General features: G+C 40.0%; 1 protein-coding gene across 1 annotated transcript in view; it reads right to left on the bottom strand.

The window, feature by feature from the left end:
- The window catches only part of LOC126251616 (metabotropic glutamate receptor 4-like), an 868,913-nt gene that overhangs the window by 265,005 nt on the left and 586,311 nt on the right, over positions 1-17,597 (bottom strand). The window lies entirely within an intron of this gene.

The following is a 17,597-nucleotide window of genomic DNA, read 5'->3' as shown; positions in this document are numbered from 1 at the left end:
TAATTGGCTCGTAACGACGCTATGCTGCACGTCGCCGTAAGCCATTGGTTCACTGAAACACGGCCCGCAGTCCAGGAATATGGCGGCGGAAAATGGATCGTTATCTCTTCTGCCAATGTTTACGTGCTGCCGGGCCCCGGATAAAGCGCTTACATCAAGTTCGGGCGATAGCGATACATGCAGGGTCATTAAACCGCAATAATACCGTGTCGACTACAGAGGGTTGGTGTTATCTTGAAGAACGGGTATTAGTTTCCATAAACCGGGCGGGCCTGCTGTGAACCATTCCTGAAGGACGGAGGCCGTTTGCGTCCTGCCGCGGGACCAGATTATCGCAGTGCAGCGTGGGACAGAATGCGTTGTGCCGCTTTAGAGCGGATAATTCAGAATATGGGAGGGCGAGGTATTGCCGCCTAGTCTGCACTTGCTGGGGTGCGGCTCAACATCCCATTAACGTGCTATCTTGCATAAAGTCGTATATCTTTTATCACTACTATGTCCACTGGAATAGAATGTAGTCGAATTAAATTAGGCGATGCTGAGGGAATTCGATTAGGAAATGAGACACTTAAAGTAGTACATGAGTTTTGCTATCTGGGAAGGAAAATAACCGATGTAGAGAGAATATGAAACGTAGACTGGTTATGGTAAGGAAAGCGTTTCTGCAGGAGAGAGATTTGGTAACATCGAGTATAGATTGAAGTGTCGGGAAGTCTTTTCTGGAAGTATTTGTATGGAGTGCAGCTATGTATCGACGATAAATAGCTTAGACAAGAAGAGAATAGAAGCTTTCGAAAGGTGGTGCTACAGAAGAATCCTGACAATTAGATGAGCAGGTCACGTAACTAATGAGGAGATACTGAACAGAATTGCGGAGAAGAGAAATTTGTGGCACAACTTGACTAGAAGAAGGGATCAGTTGGTAGCGCATATTCTGAGGCATCAAGGGATCTCCAGTTTAGTATTTGAGAGAAGCGAGGTGGTTAAAAATCGCAGAGGGAGGCCAAGAGATGAATACACTAAGCAGATTCAGAAGGAAGTAAGTTGCCGTAGTTACTCGGAGATGAAGAGGCTTGCACGGGATAGAGTGGCATGGAGAGCTGCATCAAACCAGTCTCTGACTTGCAGGGTGCCCCATTTAACTCTTCCACCTCAATATAACTTTCGAAGGTATTCAAAATACTGTATTGTGTTTCCTTTCAGAGGAACGCTCTCGGAACAAAAATAAAACAGAAACCAACTTTCTCAAAATGAATCTTTCTCACTGATGCAAAGTTTTCACAGTTTTGACACCTAGCAAGTAAAAAAGTGTGTGACTTTTGCGGATAAGGCTCTTACTGACTGCTCTATCCATGTGTGTCTCAGGACACAGAGGTATTGGCAGAACTGAAGCTCTGAGGAAAAGACTTGCTTCCCGACCGGACAGCTCTGCTTACTTTTCTCAACAACAGTATCTCAAGCTCCAAGATTTACAAAACAAGGTGCTAGATGTCAAAGAATTCCAAACTTCCGAAACGTGAAGAGAGATTGATTTTCCATATATATCATTTGGATTCATTCTGCAAGGAAAAATTCCGAGGTAAAAATCAGTTCCAAATATAAAACATGAACCTAAGAAGTTTTCTAGCAATTTATGGAGGATTTATAACGGAAGAAGGATGGCCCACTAAAAAAATAAAATTACATGGAATAAATAAATGTACAGTGTGTATAAATACATGTGTGAGAAACTCGAGCTATTTATTTTTGACATCAAAAAATTACAAAAAGCTCTAATGAACGTGGGTCGAAAATCATTCGTTAGGGAGGTATGCCAGGAATTTCCTGTTGTGACCCTTGATAGCGCAATTTACGTCAAATGTGCATTCTTACTCATTTCCTTGTTTACCCCTGGTCATAGCATTCATTTTGTTTTGTGTATTCAGTGTCTGAAATGCACTGTGGATTTCCAGCATGCTACATTATTTGCAGTACAGCAACTTGTGTTAACCAGTTTGATTTTGATACAACCGAAGTTGCAAGATTCCCTTTTTATTGAATTGATTTGCCTAGTTCCTGCTTACCTGAACCAGTCTTCAAATTATCTTGCAAGAGAAAGTTAGAATTACAATATATCCAATAAACTATTACAAAAATTATTGAGTGCATACAGAGAGGTAACAAAAGTCATGAGATATCTCTTCATATTGTATCGGACCTTCTCTTGCCCGACGTAGTGCAGCAGCTTTCAGTCCCCTGCAGAAATATTGAACCGTGCTGCATCTATAGCCGTCCATAATTGCGAAAGTGCTGCCGATGAAAGATTTTGTGCAAGAACTGACCCCTCGATTATGTCCCATAAACCTTCGATGGAATTCTTGTCGGACATTCTGGATGGCCCACCTATTCGCTCGAATTGTCCAAAATGACCTTCAAACCAGAATTGTGACGCTGTGATACGGTACATTATCGTCTAGGATAATTCGATCGTTGGTTTGGGAACATGAAGTCCGAGAATGGCTGCAAATGGTAACCAAACGCAGCCGTTCCCAGTCAACGATCGATTCAGCTGGACCAGAGGACCCAGTCCACTCGGTGTTAACACAGCCAACACCACTATGGAACAACAACCAGCTTGCACAGTGCCTTGTTGACAACTTGGATCCATGACTTCGTACGCTCTGCGCCTCACTCGAGCCCCACCATAGCTCTTGCCAAATGAAATCGGGACATCTGGCCAGGCCACGGTTTTCCAGTCGTCTCGGATCGAACCGATATGGCAACGAGCCCAGGAGACGAGCAGCAGGCAATAACGTGTTGTCAGCAAAGGCAATAGCGTCGAATGTTTGCTGCCATAGCCCATTTACGCAAAATTTCGCTGTACTGTCCTAACGGATACGTTCGACGTACGTCTGATATTGATTTCTGGTGTTATTTCACCCTTCGTTGCTCGTCTGTTACCACTGAAAATTCTATACAAATGCCTCTGCACTCGGTCGTTAAGTGAAGGCTGTCAGCCACTGCATTGTCCGGTGTACCTCGGAATATTGATTCTCTAACGATTTCCGAAATGGCATGTCCCATGCATCTAGCTCCAACTACCATTCCGCGCTCAGAATCTGTTAATTCAGGTCGTACGGCCATAATCACTTCGAAAACCTTTCCACATGAATAATCTGAGTGAAAACGACAGCTCCGCCAATGCAGTGCCCTTTTATAACTTGTTTACACGATACTATCGCCATCTGTATATGTGCATATCGCTATCCCATGAAATTTGTCATCTCAGTGTATAACAAGATACAGGACGTGTCGCATCAGAGTGTACGTAGCAGACACACAAAACAGTGTTTTCGGAAATAGAATGCTTAGATTTTACAAATACGTACAACAAATTCAAATTTAATCATGAACAATGACAACAAACACATAACTGATAATCATCATGAAGCTCTTTTGTCTGTGTTTGCTTTAACAATATGTTTGAGTGGGGTCTTCCTTTAGCAAAACACAAAATTGTGTTTTGCTAAAGGCGGACCACACTCATAAATATATGTTACATAACTGATAGTCTACCTCCTCTGGACACAAGGATACTTCAGATAAGGGCTGCCATATCAGGAAGTACGTAATGTCTTTATTACAACCTTCAATAATCGAGGGCAAAACAATTAATGCAATAAAAGTACAAGTCAATTACCACACTTGAGCTCTTTAAAAGTTTCCCAAAACAGCAGGGCATTTAATACCAACGAACAGAAAACAGCAGCACTGTCACGTACTGAGTATACAATCAAAAGTCGTATGCTATAGCGAGACGTAACATACCATAAAACAGTGTGGAAAGAAACCAAAGTAGAATGAAACTGAAAAATCATCACCATTCACGATATATTACATTTGTCGGATACTTAACCAGAAACAGACCTAAGAATATACAAGACTATAAACCATTTTCAATGGCACTTCATACGTTAAGACAGAAATTAAAACGCTGGACTGTCTCTTACGCTGACCCAACTGCACTAAATGTTAGGACACACAGAGGCACAAAACAACTTGATGTGCCTATATAATCAAACAAAAAAGTAGTATCAGATGCGTAAAAAATATGAAGAGTTAAAGCCAAAGGTTAGTAGCGGCCATAATTGTGAGAGGCAAGGAATGGAACAGGTCCAAGGAAGGGAGGGAGGTAGGGAGTAGGAGTGGGAAAGGTTGGAAAGGGGGAGGAAATGTACAGACGTACTCAAAAGTATCCGAACGACCTGAATTGCATTTCGCCTGATTCGCATGCATCCCACATAACGCAGCTGTCTAGCAGGTCCTCTAATCGCTCCTTGGTACAGTCGTTTGACTATTGAAAATGGCTCCAAGTCACCCCTAGAAAACTCGGCTCTGTAACGAATAACTCAAAATGTAAAGTAATACCACGATACTATAAATATCGGGGAACACCTTATCACAGATATGACAGTCCTTAAGGCTTGTAAGCTCACTTTTTTTGCAATAAATGACATACCTGAAATGTTACCACTCTCATTATTACGTCAGGTAGGTAATGCACCTAGTAAGTTCATCGTATTCATGATTTCTTCTTCAAAGTAACATACCGTACTTATTATTTAACACAAAATGACATTAAAAATTTAAGTTATTCACGAACAGCTAGTTGAGAATATGTATGAACTTCAAATGACACGACGAACCGTCTCGTTCTGCATATGGGTTCAAACCCAGGTCATGCAGACTAATATTTCGTGACTGACGGAATCTAATAGCCATCCCTGACTAGGCATACAGAGAGTGATACACCTCGATTTTAGACAGTATCAGTTAGCAAATATCAACTTTAAATTACATAACGTAAACATTTTTAACGGACGCGAATTCCTACCCAGCATCTAGTGTCCCTGTTAACGAACTACGAGAGATGTTAAATATTGCTTCTTCACAGGTAACTTACTTGAAATGCCGTGAGGTAAAGCTTTGTGTTGGACAGTGATTCGAACCCAGAACCTAATCGGATTGTTATCGAAGCACAATCAACTGTGACATATCGGATTTTCTCGGCAGTAGCTAGATGTTTTAACTGAAATGACGAGACGAAACATTAATTTTTTGCTTCCCAGGACTCCAACCCGGAACCTATCGCTGTTATACTCCAGAGAAAACGAACGTTAAATATGGGTTTGTTACATCAGCAGCGACATGTGAGCATGTTTGAACTAGAAATAATATGACGAAGAGTTCAGTGCTGACTGGGAATCGAACCCCACACATAGCGTTGTTGACTACACACAAAGAGACGTCAGCTACCGAATTTTTCTCCACCAGCAGCTCGGAAAAACATCCTTGACTTTACAGTGATCTCTCAAATAGTCCTGTGTCTCACTGGGAGTCAAAACCGTCAGATATCGTTAGTGTTGACAACAAATGAAAATGCATTAAAAATCAAAATTATTATCCACCAGCAGACAGGTGTTCTTATGCTAGAGCTTGATAATACATAATGAAAACTTTAGTGCCGGGCCAGCATTCGAACCCATTCACGCGCAGTATGTGGAGATGTTGAGGAATCTGCAGTTTTGAACAAACAACAAATTGTAGTCGAGCTGTATTGCCACGAAGCGATCAAATTCCGCGTTAATGGTGGTCTGAGTTGCATTCCAAGTTCAGATCCAATTTTATCGACATACAGAAGCTCAAATAAAAGATGGAATAAGTGTCCTGTGACCCTACATAGCGTTTGTTTCGTCACTAGAAATAAATAACTAGTATAAGAAAGGTTACAGGTGATAGAGTTCCCACATTTCGCCACTCCTGACTTTATTGTGGTTCAACATTACGTCTACTTGGTAAAGAAGGAATATCATGTATAATGTGAATTTTAGACCACAATGTCATTATACTTTCTTCGCTTGGCGTAGCCAGAAGAGATTAGAATCTGTCTCTCCCTATTAAAAATCAACGGCAGAAGTTGAAATCGAACACAGACCATCATCAGAAGAACCTATAACCAATCCAACAGACCACCAACGCCTCTTCTGTATGATTCATTTTCTATCATAACACCGTTGCGGCACACTCGATAAGAATTCTGACACACAGGCTCCTTGTAGTGGTTTGCAGCATGTTCGGTACATTCATTTATTTGGTTGACCGAATCGCCATGAACTAGCTGCCTCGGCTACCCAGTGCATACATTCGACTGTATTTTGTAATCACCGAAATAAAATCACGTAACTGCCACCTACCCAGAACTTCCAACAGTGTAGGATGCAGATATTTAAATAGAAAGTGTCCCCTTCTAGTTGAGCTACTCGATTGCGCTATCTGTTTGTTGAAAACATCCTGTAGTGCAAAAGAAAAGCTGTAACTGTCTGTCTCTCAGAAGTCTAGATCCGGCCATATGGATTATATCACAGCACTGTTGAATGCGGAAGTTCTGGAAGAACTGTTGTCGACTTCTGGAGGCGCTTTAGCTAGATGACAGCTAGTAGTGTCACGGTAAGTGTCGCGCACCGTAAAAAAAAGTTGCGTGTTCTATTGCATTCGCTGCTACATTATTTACAACGCAATTATGTTGTCCGCTGAAGTTACCAATTTAATGGCACTTTGAACATAATTCCCTTCACCTCTCAACCAAAAATGGCCGCATGTGGAAAAGGGCTAACTTCTGCGACATTTTGTTCTTTTCAGTTTTAATAGACGGCCAGGCAGCAGATGCATCTCGAAGCTTTTGTATTATGTATGGGGAGAGCGCATCATGCCAAAATAGTCAGAAAAGTATTTTCTACATTAGCTGTCGTCTGGTAGTGGCATTTTATTCTTCTTCAAACCTTGTTTGACAGCTTTAACTCTGAACAAGTTTTCTACCTGCATGTAATAAGTAAACTGCATGTGCATTGTCGGACTGTCATAGACAACATCATGGAATTCGCATATATCGTTGATGATTAGTTTCTCTCTCATGTTTAGTATTGTTTAAACAACACTAAAAGAAACCTTACGAAAATTGTGCACTGCATTATAAGAAATGAAATAAAACTATCCACGATAACCTTACATAACCTTACGACGAAAGTCTGATAAAACTGAGTATCTCTACACAAGTGTGCATCTATCGGCACGAATTAGTAAAATACTACTTACTTAGATTTCGACTGGTTCTGTGTTTAATTGGTATGCTGTGTCATACTTAACAGGTATGCAAATGTGGCATTTCATTAATAAAGTTATGTATTCCTAGAGACCCAAAATTCGCTTGTCAGCAGCGGAACAACGCGCTACCTGTTATGCAGCATTGTAAATTTTTCACCATTCCACTATGAGCTGAAAGTATTTTCTTGCGATTTCCTTATCGATGTTTGATCTGACTGCTTGTAGCTCTTTGGTTCAAATGGTTCAAATGGCTCTGAGCACTATGGGACTCAACTACTGTGGTCATCAGCCCGCTAGAACTTAGAACTACTTAAACCTAACTAACCTAAGGACATCACACACATCCATGCCCGAGGCAGGATTCGAACCTGCGACCGTAGCAGTCGCACGGTTCCGGACTGCGCGCCTAGAACCGCGAGACCACCGCGGCCGGCTGTAGCTCTTTCACAGAAGGGATAAAAACGTTACATTCAGCGAGAATTGAACCGCGAACCATAACAGATGCTTTTTTCAGAGATCAGCACGTCACCACAGAGCTAGCGAAGAGGTATGTGGTGTGCGATCCTCTTACGAGGCCAATAGTTGCTAGAACTCGTAAACTGCTATGTAAAGGACGAGTTTAGTTGCGATTTCCATATGCAGCGACTTCCCTGGGCTGAAAACCGTAAATTTACAATCTTTTGTTATACCTCAAGCGATAATAACTCAGATTTTTTAATGGAAATGACAGGAAAAATTAAGTGAACTTTGAGGCTTAATTCCGTGCACGCCAAAAAGTAGCTCGTCGATCACAGAGTTGCCAAATATACCTTGCCTTGTTGCCAAATCTCAGTTACAGTACTTGCAGGAAGAAGACGAACCGATGTGATCCAACAGCGGGCTGGGAAGTGACCATAGCTGGCCTCTCAAAGACGCGGCTGCTACAGCCTGGAATACGTAATGCGTCTGATTCGCATTTCTGTAACCAGATGTAGGGACTGGAGCGTAGTTACTAATAAAACTCAGAACTGACTGCAAACTAAGCATCATAAACCACTAACTGTCATAGTTGTTTTTATATTTCTTTCGTAACTGTATTCAAAACTAAGAAACTCATTCACGGACGTTTTCGTGCCTCACCGATAGTCGAGCACATCAAACAAATAGAGACTGTAACGTCTAGTAAGAAACAAAAACAACATATTATGTAGTAATTAGAAAATTAGATGTATCATATTGTGTCATTGTGTAAAATTATGTATTTTTTTTATTATTTATTTTTGAGAACGTCTGCGTCGGCGAGTAATAAAACCGCCACAGAAGATAAATGTTGAACAGAGATTACAAAAGGAACTAGTATATAATGCGTGATGTAAATTAAATTCTTTGTCTTCTTAATCTGGAAGTTGTGAGAGTAAGATCTCCTGTTGTTGTCGTGGAGAACGCGAATGTAGCATTCTTTTGTCGAGACTGGGAAATGTACGCCATTACGTGTGAATTCACACAGGTCTGTAATCAATGAGATATTTAAATGTTTTAATAGAGTTGTTTAAATGAAAACTTGTATTATTAATTGTTAAAGCTTGCTTGCCTATTATCCCATCCTGTTGAGACATTTTTTCAGTTATATAAATATTATCTGTGGTGCTGAGCTGTGTGGAGAACGAAGAGCCGCTGCCGCGGCGTATTTAAACGACTTACAATATAGTCGAGCATACCGCAAGGAAGCGGTAAAATAATAGTAAAATAATATTATTTCTTTTAGCTCCCAGGCTGGCAGTGAAGATCAGCAGATTTTATGATGTGTTGCAGGTTGACGCGGGCTGCTGATAGGATATAATTTACAGTGCAAATAATTTAATGTACCTTCAAAATCTGATAGTAATCTTGCTGTGCTCCGTTCTGATCTGGCAAATTTTATAGTGATAACGTAATTTTTTTTATGAGAGTCTCATGTTCTTGGGCTAGTCGTGGTATGAAATAGTATTTCACCAAGAAATAAAATCCACTGCGAACTTGTGTTTTTGAACGATCATACGAACTGTAACATCAGTGTTCATTAAAAGTAATTTCAACTTTTAATAACTATGAAGTAGGGAAGTTATATTGATCCTTAGCATGAGTTGCAGTTAAGAAAAATCGTTCTTTAAATTGTAGGCCAGATACAGAACAATAAGACTTCCATAGATACATTTTATTTTGCAAAAAGGTAACGATGATAAAGAAATTCAAAGCACAGCATTGTTAAAAGTATTTCACGTAACTCTTTCCATATATGCGTTGTTACGCCAATAATCAAAAAATAAATAAATAAACCAAAGAGCAACAATTTAAAACAATTCGAGAGAGTAGTGACGTGAAACTGTCGCCCAAAAACGCGGGGCCCGAATTTGCAGTGGCCACAATTATAAAATTTTATGTATTTTTCTTTCAGGGTTGATTGTTATGTATGTATATATATATATATATGTATTTAGTGATAAATGTATGTATGTATATCATGATCAATGCTATGCATTAATGAATGTGCAAACACTCCTTCATGACAAAACGTACTACTGCAAGCGAGTCTGAGAAGACGATCCTGATAGTACTGAGAAGCTCTAACGACTACGTAATCCGGGGGCAGCCGAACCCCGAGATAAGATAAACTAAAGGTAAGACTACAATGTAGTTGTCCTGTTTGTAGAAGTTGAGCTCCAGTGAAGTGATCTCATATCGCTGGTGGTGTGCATATTGTGCGTAGTTTGATGTTAGTGTTTGGGACAGGACAAAGTTGATGGTAGATAGTAATTTTTAGTGTGCAGTGTAGTGTAGATAAATTAACGTATTTTGTGTGCAAGTGACAAAACTGTCAGGTTTGTGTTTTAGTAAGCAATTTAGGAATATGGTTAAGTTGCGCAGTCAACGTCCGAGCAATATGGATACTGAGGAACAGCAATTAGGTAGCGTAGGAAATGTGGAACCGGGTACCTCAAGTAGTACTAGTACTCTCTTTGAGGATATAACATGCGAAAATGTGGGGGCAGGGGCACAGGAAGTGGTGCCACCGCCCACTAGTGATCAAGGAGATGTAGATAAAGAAGTTGTACCACCACCAGGAAAGCAGGAACCAGAGAGTGGTAATCTGCCTGGTGGGTATTCGCTTCAGGCTATCTTAGAGCGTGTGTTAGATTACCAGGAAAAATTTGCGCACCAGCAAGCCGAGCGAGATCGCCAGCAAGCTGAGCGTGACCAGCAACTTGTGCAGTCGTTAGAAAATATGAAAAAAGAGATTGCAGATATGAAACAGAATTATGAGTCGATACCTAAGGCCGTGCAGGAGCTGACTGAACAGGTCAACAACCTGCAAGTAGCAAACACTAACAGGGTAGACGAAATAGGTGTATTAGCCAACCGGGTAGAAAAGCTAGAAATAGATTCCACACAGCTTGTAGAGCAGAAGTGGAACGAACAAGCAACTAAAATTGAAACAGAATTCAACTCATGGCTAGAAGTGAAGGAGAGTGAGATTGACAAAAATATTAATTCTAAAGTACAAGCAGCCATAGCAAATAGAGATTCCGAATCGTTCAGTACCGCAGTAAATAGTCAGGTACAGAACGACGTGCAAACCATCAAACAAATACTCAGTGAGGATATTCCGCAGTGGCAAGTGAATATGAACAAACGGATATCCGACCTGGAGAAGGGTTTAGCACAAAGCAGAAAACATCTGGAACAGGAACCTATGTCGCCAACAGCCCATGGTTTTGGCAACGCACAAACTTATACGCGATACAACAATGGGGAATCTGTAGTCGATAATGCGAAGAGCTGTAGCTCCGGTTCGGAGCACACAGCATATGTCCCAGGAGCAAACCCATGTAGTTCAAAAATATTAGTTGAAGAAAGTTTAATCAAAAATAGGCAATTTCAAACGTTTACTACTGAACGGAAATCAGTACACCCAGTAGTATTCATAAAAAGCTTTAAAAATATCTTGCCCAGTGTATGGAACGAAACACAGAAAATTCAATACGTAATGTCGTACATTCAAGGTGACGCAGCGTTGTGGGCTACAGAAGTAGCAGACAGCTGCAGGACATACGAACAGTTCGAAAGGGCATTTCTGTCGAAATATTGGTCGCCTTGTATACAAGAGCGGCTAAGAAAAGAAGTATATAATCCCGAACCGTACTCACCCCGTCTTGGGAATTTGAGGCGGTATTTTGAAAAATATATAAACAAAACGCGCTACTGGGACGAGCCTATATCACCAAGAGACATAATAAGACTGCTAAAATCACATTTACCCATTCATATCAAAGAGAAATTAATACACGTACCAGAAAGCGACATGGAAAACTTCCTGTCTGTTCTAGATTCAATAGACTTGATACAGGAAGACGCAAAATCAGCGTGCGATCACTCGCGGAATAATGGGTCAGGATGTAAACATGATAGAAATAGTAGTGCACAAAACCACAACCATGGAAATGGTGGGGGTGGTAACAAGCGACAAGAACATTCGCAAAATGGTAGTAATGGTAGGAGCCAGAACGGGTATGGACAACCAACTTATAACAAAAAGCGTCGATTTGACGACCGGTATGAATCCGGAATGTCAGGGACCAACCGCTGGAAAAATGCGCGAGGTCAGTGGCAGAGCAATTATAGTGATAGTAATCGAAATTGGCAACAGAATCAGCGAAGAAGCCCAGAGCGACAGGGTAATGACCGGTATGATAACAATAGACCACCACCGCAAAACGCGCCTATTGCGCAGCCGTGGCGGCCTACAAATCAGAATGTACATATAGTGGAGGTCGCGGACAATAGCCGTCCAAGTACCTCACAAGTAAGCAATCCAACAAACTAGAATCGGCCTCGATATGCTCTCCATCGATGGCCGAGGGATGGAGTGAGAGCAACACGAGTGATAATAATATACCTGGGATACGTATGCTGCGATACAACGACGGTGTCAGTATGGATAAAGATCTGCTGAACGAACCGCACGAATGTAAGAACGATAATAACGAAAATGTGCAAGCTATTATCGAAGCGAAAATCAATGATGTTGCAGTGAATATAATCATCGACACAGGTGCCTCAGTAAGTGTAATGAGTATGGAGTTATTTAAAGCACTGGGAAAAGGACATAGCATTCCGACTTTCCCGGTTAATAATTGTAAGGTGTCTGGAGCCATTAGTGCACAGAGCCAGTTAGTTAAGTACCAGGTGCAGGTGGAGATTTGTAAGGAGGGCGAAGCCATAGTGAGCTCGTTCCTCGTTGTTAAAGGATTAAAGGTGGCCTGCATTCTGGGAGTAGATTTTCTCCGTGAGAGGGACGCATTGATCGACCTCTCCTTGGGGAAATTAAGCATAATTAATAGGGGTAGGAGGATTGAGTTATCTATGATGAAATCGAAGGAGGTACTTGTGCCGTGTTGTAATCGAATCAATATCAAAGGTAGGAACCCTTGGGTACTACACCTCGATGATTTTTCACATGCAGCAGACCTCTATTACCCGAATTTAGAGGATCGAAATTATGAAACAAATGTTGAGGCATTTCAAACCAAAGTGCAGGAATCTGAAGGTTTAAGCGATACACAAAAGCAACAGTTGACGCAGCTGCTATCGGAATATACTATGGTATTTACCGACCGACCAGGAATAGTAAAAGGGTACCACTATCACTTAGAGGTGATGCCCCACAAAACATACTGTCGCGCAACTTACTCCATCCCTTGGTCGAGGAGAGAAGTAGTGGCCAAAGAAAAAAAAGAGGTACGATCGAGGTGTAACTAACGAACAGAAATATAATGTAGGAGACCTAGTACTTATTCGTAACCACCCTAAATCTTCAGCCACCTTAAAACAGAATAGTAAGTGGCAATTGCTATATTCAGGGCCCTTTGAAGTAATAAGCGTGCCACACGAATGTAGCTATTTGTTAGCACATCCCCATACGGGGAAGATCAAAGGATTATATCCATGTAAAGATGTGAAGTTATTTATTCAGTGACATATCACATATAAAGAGTAATAGTTGTAAGAAGATTTTAATTGTGTTTTAGAATATAAGTATGTTAGTATTAAGAAAGAAATTTGTGGGTAATTAAACTTGGAGGAAGTGGAATCAGAAAGTGAGCAATAGCTTACAAAGGAAAGATTTTGTTTACAGACAATTAGTCATTAAAATATTATATGCTCATTAAGCAACGAACAATCTTCTTGTTGATAAAGTGAGGATTAATTTCTTGAATCATTTTATAAAGGATTAATTTCTTGAACCATTTTCTATGTGTAGTGTGTAAGTGCAATTAATGATGCAATCTTATATAGTAAGGTAATTGCTGTAATTGTATTAGAATAAGGAACCCTGAGAGAGAGAGTCTTTACTAGCCAAACATTGACTTTGTACTATGCAACAATTATGTGATGTGATGTTTGCTGTCAGTAGTGATTTGAGAACGACACTGGAGCAGAAGCTAATTAAAAACAAGCCCGTTCCGTGGAAACTCCGCTCTGTATGTAGCAATGCTTCAATTGAAGCCTGTGTACTTGGTACACGCCCTTGAATATTCATTACGCGATACGCGAATTAAGTCAACCAATGCGGAACCTACACTGTAGTCATATAGGAAAATTCATTAAAAATAATGCTAGTGCTAAATGAAGTATTTATTGAGCAATATGCCCAAGTCAAGCTGTCATGCACATGGTAAAATCTGTTTGCTAGATGGGTGATAACCAGGCAAGCTACACTGAAAGGAGGAAAGGAAAACTATGTACAAAAAAAAAAAAAAAAAAAAAAAAATAAATAAATAAAAATCACACACCTTTAAAAAATTTACAAAAGGGCTATATACGCCTAGTAACAATATGAAAACTGTGTTGAGAAAAGGTAAAAACAAATAGACGCCATGTAGATGAGAGTAATTATGCGAAGAACAGTTAAAAGGTATTAAAAAATAAACTGTGTGCATAAACAATTAAGGAAAGGACGGAATATTGTGTGTAGTAGGGACAGAAAATGACTGTTGTATTTGCACCAATATATACGTCGATAAGTCTAGTGTTGAGTGATAGACTGTCCTAGTGCAGTGCTCAACGAACAATAGACAGTGTATAAAAACAGTAGTTATTGATCCGTTCGAAGTCGATTCAAACAAACATCGCTCGACGGAGACATTTAGTATGTGTGTAACGAAACATTTTCGCGTGTTGAAAGACGCTCTGGCAGTGTATCAACCGTGGGAGTGAGTGAAAATGTGTAGTACAATGTGCGTGTGACGAACCCTGAATACCAGTGTCACAATGCCACAAGAAACCTGTTATCACGCCAAAACATACCAGTGCATACCAGTGAAGCGACGGCTACTGAACAATAAACGCTTTTAACAAGTTGCATCTTCTTCCACAGCTAGTAATCTGTGTCCTTAAAGACAGTACACCGTTGTGGAATGTTTGTTTCATGCGCTACGACGGGGAGCCACGCGGAGAAGCAGAGACGAGTGCCGTGCCGCCAGCCAGCCGGTCGCGGTAAACCACTGCCACTCGCCGACATCGGCGAATGGTTCGCCGCGGTTCGCGACTGCTTGGGCGCCACGTCAGCACGACGTCGCTGTTACTGAGAGCCGGTCGTCGAACCCAGCGGCCGTCAGTACGCGGCGTTCCAGACGACGCTACTCAACAATTGCTTCGCGCCGCCAGCTCCGTACAACATTGTTGTCATTCAAATGAACTATCAACTATGTATCTAATGAACTAACATGAACAGGGTTTAGTGGACACGAAATGATGTGACAAACATTTTTTTTTGAGTTATCCAACACAAATTCAAAGTATTCATGGGTTTAGTGATGTATCGATCTAATATGTTTTCGTCATGTTAATGAAGGATACTCGCACGAATGCTAGACATTTTAAACCAACTGTCGCGAGTAAGTGCAAGGACGATTCATTATACTATTGTAAAAATGTGTAATAAGTGACTTTCATTACAATCCAGAACACAAATATTATATTGATAACAAAGAGACTAAAAGTTTAACATACTATCACAAATAGCCTTTGTTATATGTGAACATTGAATACAGTCTGAACTTTTTGTGAGATGACCATGGCTCCGGCGCAGTTTTCCCAGGTTTTCTGATCGCACGTAGCCCGAATGGGGGAGCCAAATAAATGTAATGACCCTGGGACTAGGTTGACGGTCACCTCGCAAAGTGTAAGAACAGTATAAAAAGTGTAATTAAACCTACAGTGTGAAAGAACTAAGAAGTGTAAAGTGAATGTTCCAACCAAGGTAACAGACAATAACCAAACAGACGTTAGTGGCAGCATATTGCCGAACATTTTCAACGTTAGTCAATTGCTGCCAGGGGGCATTGTAACGTCTAGTAAGAAACAAAAACAACATATTATGTAGTAATTAGAAAATTAGATGTATCATATTGTGTCATTGTGTAAAATTATGTATTTTTTTTTATTATTTATTTTTGAGAACGTCTGCGTCGGCGAGTAATAAAACCGCCACAGAAGATAAATGTTGAACAGAGATTACAAAAGGAACTAGTATATAATGCGTGATGTAAATTAAATTCTTTGTCTTCTTAATCTGGAAGTTGTGAGAGTAAGATCTCCTGTTGTTGTCGTGGAGAACGCGAATGTAGCATTCTTTTGTCGAGACTGGGAAATGTACGCCATTACGTGTGAATTCACACAGGTCTGTAATCAATGAGATATTTAAATGTTTTAATAGAGTTGTTTAAATGAAAACTTGTATTATTAATTGTTAAAGCTTGCTTGCCTATTATCCCATCCTGTTGAGACATTTTTTCAGTTATATAAATATTATCTGTGGTGCTGAGCTGTGTGGAGAACGAAGAGCCGCTGCCGCGGCGTATTTAAACGACTTACAATATAGTCGAGCATACCGCAAGGAAGCGGTAAAATAATAGTAAAATAATATTATTTCTTTTAGCTCCCAGGCTGGCAGTGAAGATCAGCAGATTTTATGATGTGTTGCAGGTTGACGCGGGCTGCTGATAGGATATAATTTACAGTGCAAATAATTTAATGTACCTTCAAAATCTGATAGTAATCTTGCTGTGCTCCGTTCTGATCTGGCAAATTTTATAGTGATAACGTAATTTTTTTTATGAGAGTCTCATGTTCTTGGGCTAGTCGTGGTATGAAATAGTATTTCACCAAGAAATAAAATCCACTGCGAACTTGTGTTTTTGAACGATCATACGAACTGTAACATCAGTGTTCATTAAAAGTAATTTCAACTTTTAATAACTATGAAGTAGGGAAGTTATATTGATCCTTAGCATGAGTTGCAGTTAAGAAAAATCGTTCTTTAAATTGTAGGCCAGATACAGAACAATAAGACTTCCATAGATACATTTTATTTTGCAAAAAGGTAACGATGATAAAGAAATTCAAAGCACAGCATTGTTAAAAGTATTTCACGTAACTCTTTCCATATATGCGTTGTTACGCCAATAATCAAAAAATAAATAAATAAACCAAAGAGCAACAATTTAAAACAATTCGAGAGAGTAGTGACGTGAAAAGACAGACAGACAGACAGAAATAAAGATAGAAAAGAATGAGAGAGACAACAAAAAATTTTTGTAAGAAATTGAATACCAGTATGTAAAGAAATATGTTATTAAAATAACACATTCCACATCATTACGAAATGTCGTATTCATGATCTATGGAACAATTATTAATCTCATCTAATCTAATCATATCATATTGCTGATTAGCCGTGAAGAGTCATGAATTATCGAAATTTTCGCCAGTATCAGTAACCAAAACTAAACTTGAAATTAAAAGACGACAGTTTTTATAATAACCCGGGTCTCCTATCAAGACCCTTTCATCCCTGTTAACTAACCACGAAAGTTGTCTGATATACCTCCATTCAGAAGTAACAGAGTGTGTATGCATGTAAAGATGAAGTGCACAATGTGAAGTTCTGTGACGGAGGTACGAATCCAACACGTAATCAGATTGTTAACTAAAAACATCAAATGTCAAGCATCGATTTTTCTTACCAGCTGCTAGGCGTTTGAATCTAAAATGAGGATACTAATTTTTGTGCCTGAGCGACAATCGAACCGCACTCCTATCGTTCTTCTTTATCGTCCACGAATATAACTTAAGTATCAATTGCTTACTCAGCAACAGTAAGACGTGTGCGTGTTTGACCAGAAATTGTTGGAAACACATGAACAGAAATTAAAAATACACGTTAATTTTTACTAGCAGGCCGGTGTGCACGTGAGAGGGCTTGTAATGAAATTATGAATATTTGTGTACTGGATCAGGAATCGGTCCCACATACTTACCTTTTGAGGATACCTAGAGAAGGTTGCAGTCTTGGAAAAAGGAACGAAATGATTGAAGTATACTGTTCCGAGAGATTCAGATCCTCGAAGGGGGAGATACGAATTCGAATCGCAGTCCAG

This window comes from Schistocerca nitens, chromosome 4 (genome assembly GCF_023898315.1).
Source record: "Schistocerca nitens isolate TAMUIC-IGC-003100 chromosome 4, iqSchNite1.1, whole genome shotgun sequence".
Classification (NCBI taxonomy): Eukaryota; Metazoa; Arthropoda; class Insecta; order Orthoptera; family Acrididae; genus Schistocerca; species Schistocerca nitens.
This window is presented reverse-complemented; position numbering and strand designations above follow the sequence as displayed.